General features: G+C 32.1%; 1 non-coding gene across 1 annotated transcript; it reads left to right on the top strand.

The window, feature by feature from the left end:
* Positions 1-196, top strand: LOC128284767 (U2 spliceosomal RNA). The gene has a single exon (XR_008275189.1). It is a non-coding gene; the product is annotated as a U2 spliceosomal RNA (small nuclear RNA).
* The last annotated feature ends 5804 nt before the right edge of the window (positions 197-6000 follow it).

The raw sequence follows: 6000 nt of genomic DNA, 5'->3' as shown, positions 1-6000 counted from the left end.
ATACCTTTCTCGGCCTTTTGGCTAAGATCAAGTGTAGTATCTGTTCTTATCAGTTTAATATCTGATACGTGGGCCATTGGCTCACACGATATTAAATTAATTTTTCTAGGGGGAAAGCTAACCACAGTAGCTTGCTTCTGGGGCTTTCATGCGTCGCCTAAGCGTTGAACTATAGCTCAGGCCTGGCGCACCCCACCCAATACAAGTTGAAGTTTTGTAATTTTGCTTTTGATTGAGAAGACGGTTGTGATGAATATATTTGCAGTAAGTTATATGGAATTTGTATATTCCAACTAGTTATTTTCAGGAGTATCATGTGTCTATGAACTTCAAAACTTCATATTTTTTGTGTTCAAATTTATCATATTAGATAGTTGTTGAAATAAGTATAATGAATAATGCAGTATACTAATTGAAACTATTATATCCGATAAATGTTTTTCCCGATTATTAAGCAGTTAAGAAGCATCACCATATTGTTTGGTGGAGAAATTTAGTTTGTGCTAATGCAATTAGAGTTACGTACCAAAGATATAGTCACGTGTATCAATAACCAAAGTACATCAACAAATTCATAAACAATATTAGCATTGAAAAGATAGCTTGAAGTACGTAAATTAGTGTTGGCACTTTATCGACTGTACTAACAAATTCAAACCTACACTCTTCTCTTGATTTCTATGATTCGCTTCCACAAATTTGAAGCTTTGTATAGAAGAAATTGTAGACCTCCTCTTTGTTAAGAATATGTAGGTAAAAGGTACTTATTGGGTTTGTACCTTTTCAACAACCAGTTGGGAATGTTGAATTTGTTAGATAACATCCACGAGTAGCTCAAATTTGACCAAAAAGAAAAAAAGTTTTGGTGATATCATGAGATGAAAATTGAAATTCAAGATTGGTGAAACATAATCTTTATTAAGTGTAGCTTTTTGAAACCCTTGAAAGGATAGGAGATGCATATCATACATAGATACTTTCATTCGCTTTATTTAGACAGCATAATATATTTCTTGTCTCGATGTTAAGAAAATATAAGTCAAATCCGAGTCACGTTATAGAGTTAACTTTTATGAGACTTAAAAGAAGATTGTTCATATGAGGAGTATCCTTTAGTACTGCTTATAGAAGAACAAATTTTAAGGAAATGCACAATTTCGTATGTAAAAGTTGAATTCCATTTACATTATTTTTTTATCAAAAAGTGATTTTGAGAAATTTGGTTAAGCAAAATAATAGATATTAAATCCAACAAAAATAAAAGTTTTACTAGAAAAGATAGGTAAATAACAATGACTAGGGTCATATTCATACGCATCGAAAAAAGTTTATTTCTTCAATAAAATAAGAAAATTTTTAAAATTAAAAATAAAATTTGAGAAATCAATCTAACGTAAATCCAATCAAAGTAAAATCTCAATTTTGATCATCGATGCTAAGATAAATTTCAATACTCTTTAATAAATTAGTTACAATTACTGGCATCGTGCCTTCCAACTAATCTTTTATTATGTTTTCAGTAATGAAGAGTAAACTCATTGAAATTATTTCTCTTATTAAAACTAGAGAGACTCGATTCAAGTCAACAAACACACAAATGGGGCTCATAAAAAATAAATACAAAAAAAAAGAAAATATACGTACTTTACGCGGTGGCCGGCGACGGCGACAGCGGTGGTGTGCGGTGGCCCTCCTGGCCGGGATCTGGGGTTACCCAGAGAGAAAAGGAGAATTCTCCCCTTTTTTTTTCTGAAACAGCAATGAAATGAGCTGTTAAAATTTTTTTTGGGGTTTTATAAGCTGACCAAAACGGCAGCGTTTTGGGGTTCCCTCCCCAGATGCAAAACGACTTCATTTTGGGGAGGGAACCCGTGACCTGACCCCCCTGGGAAGAGGATCCGCGTGTTTTTTTAAACGGAAGGGCTATTTGCGCATTTAGCCCTTCCGCTTTTTCATGTATTTACAATCAAGCTATTTTTACTTTTAATTCGACCCTAGAATTTGTCGCGCTTTTCAATTCGGTCCTCGGCCACGCGCTGTATTTTAGAATGGGGGAATATTGCGTTTTCAGTACTTCCAGGTTGTGCGTATGTTGCAATTTAATCCTTTTCTCTTTATTCCTTTTTTTTAAATTCGCCCCAAACTTCGTTTTTGTTTCGATTTTCGTCCTTTTTCACCTTTATTTTTATTTATTTTATTATTATTTAAACTATCATTATTATTATTATTATTATTATATCCATTATTCATCGTATATTACCATTATTAGTATTGGTATTATTTTTCACTTGATACTTATATGTCATACCTATGTAGTATTATTAATATATTTTTTATATTATTATTATTTCTATTGTATACGTTTATTTTATATATATTATGTATATATATATTATGCATATATTTTTAGTACTATTATGTATATACTTTTCATTTCTATTATTATGTATATATATATATATATATATATATATGGCATTATTGGTATTTTAATATTAATTTTGTCACTTTACTTATTATTATTATATGTTTATATATACGTTCATTTTATTTCGCGTTTAATACTATTATCTTATGTATATATATATATATATATATTTTATAACTACATTATGTATATATTTCATATATATATCATTGTATATATATTTTAATATTATATTTTTATGTATAGTATGTATATATTTTAATATCACATTATTCATACATTTTTATATATCCCATGTAAATACTTTCAATACTATATTATGCCTATATTTTCTTCTATATTAGATATATACTTTTAATACTCAATACTATTATTATGAATATATTTTTGGTATATGTATGTATATATATATATATATATATATATATTTTCTTCTTTCATCCATTCGGCTTGTTCATCTTGATTGAGATATGAAATTTGTTCAGTTTAGAGCTTTCATCCATTCGGCCCTTGTTCATCTTGGTTTAGAGCTTTCATCTATTCGGCCCTTGTTGCTTTGAGTACTAGCTAGCCCATGTCTTAATTTTTGAAGTTTTTGATGATTTTATGAAGTTTCATTGATGAATGCTTGAGCTTTTTGATAGCTGGTGATGAAAAAATGAATAATTGTGGTTAGTTTTGCAAGTTTTATAAAGAAATTTTTGGTGAAATTGCATAAAAGGGATTAATTTGTGAAAAGATGAAAATATGTGGTTAAATGTGTGAAATATTGTAAAATATGGGCTGCTAGGGGCACTATAGTAATTCGGCTAAGCATGGATCTTATTGAATTTTTGTGAATTTTGTGTATTTATGAAATAGGGGCTAAATTGTATAAATGTGAAACTTTAGGGGCTAAAGTGCAAAAATGCCCAAATATGTGTTTGTGAACTAAATTGAATATGTTGATAAATAAAAGAGTTAATTTTAAATGTATTTAGATCAAGAAAAGAGGAACCCGGACTTAGACCGATGCAAGAACAAAGTACTCGACTAATCGACTAGTTTTGTCGTTTTTACGTTCGAGGTAAGTTCGCACGTGATAGACATTGTTACAGTTATGTTTATAATGCTTTAATATTGTATAAATTATATATATGAGACGATGGTTGTGTACGACGAATTAGTGTGCGTTTCTAGATAGCTTCGGCTATATAAAGCACTTAGTGTGTGAATCGGAATAGCTTCGGCTATATATGGCACTTAGTGTGCGAGGTTGAGATAGCTTGGGCTATGAAAGGCACTTAGTGTGCGAGATTATAATAGCTTCGGCTATGCTTTAGCACTTAGTGTGTAAGATATCAAGTATTCGACAGTATCAAGTAAAGATATGAGTTCGATATAAATTTGTACAGGTATGTACATATAAAGCATGAAATCCAAATAGACGAATTTATGAACTTGTTCATAAACACTAGACTAAGTATGAGGAAAGTTTGTTGGTCACCATGTTTTAGATATGAATTAGTTCAAATTGATGATTTGTATATTATGAACTGTTGAGTATATTTAGTACAAACTTGCTAAGCTATGAAGCTTACTGTGTATTATTTTTCTATATTTTGTAGAGAATCAAAGCTAACTCGGACTCAGGGATCGTCAGGAAATGTCATCACACTATCAATCATCTCGTTAGTACTTTTGAAGCTCTGTATATAAGGTATATGGCATGTATAGACTAGTGTCATTTTGGTATATTTTGAGTCATAATATTAACCATGAGATTTGGCTTGTAAATGTTAATGTGTATGGCCATTTAAGTTGGCTTGAATTATGTGTTTGATAGATTTTATATGTGATGTATATAAGTTATAATGTGTTTTGGGATGTTTGCCATGGTTGTTGTTATGGCTAAGTGATTACTCATTTGGATAGTAATTAGTTGATGTATTAATGCTTAAGGAATGGTAAATTTTGGTATGATTTATGGATGATGAATTGGTATGTTTGAGAAGCATGATTTGGTTGATAGAAAGGTGAGAAAATTCATTTAGGAGTTATGTGAGTTTGATGATTTGGCATGATGATTTGGTAAGTTTTGAGTATGGAATTTAGTAGTTGAATTGATTGATGATAGATGGCATGATATGTGTGTGAATTGGCATGTTTTGGATGCCTATATATGTGTTGAAATGATACTATTTTGATGGCTAGGTGTGCATGAGAAAAGGGTGGCAATTTGGCTTTACAAATGACCTATTTTTGTTCACACGAGCAGAGACACGGGTGTGTGTCTCAGTCGTGTGCGACACACGGTCATGCTACATGGCTGTGTGTCCCCTAGGGTAGCCCTAGAATTATGTCAGTAAACCCTACAATTTTGACACGGTCTAGACACATGGGCGTGTCTACTGGCCGTGTGTGTCACACGGGTTCACACACGGGCGTGTGACTGGCCGTGTGACATAAGTTAGTATACCCCTTAAATGGCACATAGCCTAGCACACGGGCATGTGTGGCCATTTCGAAGGGTACACGGGCTAGACACATGGGCATGTGGTCGGCCGTGTGACCCAAGTCAGTAACCTCTCTAAATTTCACACGGCCTAGCACACGGACGTGTTCTTGGCCGTGTGGTGCAAGTCAATATGTGTGCCCTGTTTTCACACGGCCTATGTGTAACATCCCGATTTTGGGCCTAGTCGGAACAGTGATTTCGGGACCACAAATTCGATGAAGAAAATTTTATTTTTATTATATTTTTATGGTCTACGATTTCGCAGAATGATTTCGTGAAAATTTCGTTCGAAAATTTTAATGTACGGGCACTCAATTTAGTCAAAAAGACTAAATTGTAAAAAGTGTAAAAGTTGAGTTCTAAATATTAGAAGTGTCAAATTGTTATGATTTTTTAAATTAAAGGTCCTTAAATGGTAATTAGACCATGAGTTAGTGATGGAAAAAAAATAGACATGAAATGGGTGTAATAAAATATTTTTAAGTTAAGGCATTTTGGTAAACTAATAATTAAAGGAATTAAAAAGCCAAAATAGCCAAAATTTGTCATTTTCTCCATGTACCAGCCGAAACACCCATAGAAGCCATGGCTAGGGTTTGGTTCAAGCTTCCAAGCTTCATAGTAAGTGATCTCGATCCCCGTTTTTAATGTTCTTTACATTTTTGAAGTCCCGGTAACATGATCTACTCATTTCTACCATTATTTTGAGCTAGGGTTTATGTTTAAAAATTGAACCATATGTGACATGCAAGCATTTTGATGTTTAATGGAAGAAAATGAGTGTTGGGTGTTAAATAAACGACTTTTACTAAGCGATTTTCGTTGAAAACGTTCGAAAGGACCGTTTTGTAAAAGTTGTAAAAATGGTGTAAAAGGATGTTATGATGAGAATTGAAGTTTGCTATAGTTATAAAAATGGTTCGACTAGGCCTATAGAGTGGGAAAATTGAATAAAAATCATTTTACGAGCCTAGGGGCAAAAGTGTAATTTTAAAAAAGTTTAGGAGAAACAATATAATTTTCCAAAAATATGTTTTGGGTTAATTTGAATAATGTGAGTCCTAAATAGGCTATA

This window comes from Gossypium arboreum, chromosome 11 (assembly GCF_025698485.1).
Source record: "Gossypium arboreum isolate Shixiya-1 chromosome 11, ASM2569848v2, whole genome shotgun sequence".
Lineage (NCBI taxonomy): Eukaryota > Viridiplantae > Streptophyta > Magnoliopsida > Malvales > Malvaceae > Gossypium > Gossypium arboreum.
This window is presented reverse-complemented; position numbering and strand designations above follow the sequence as displayed.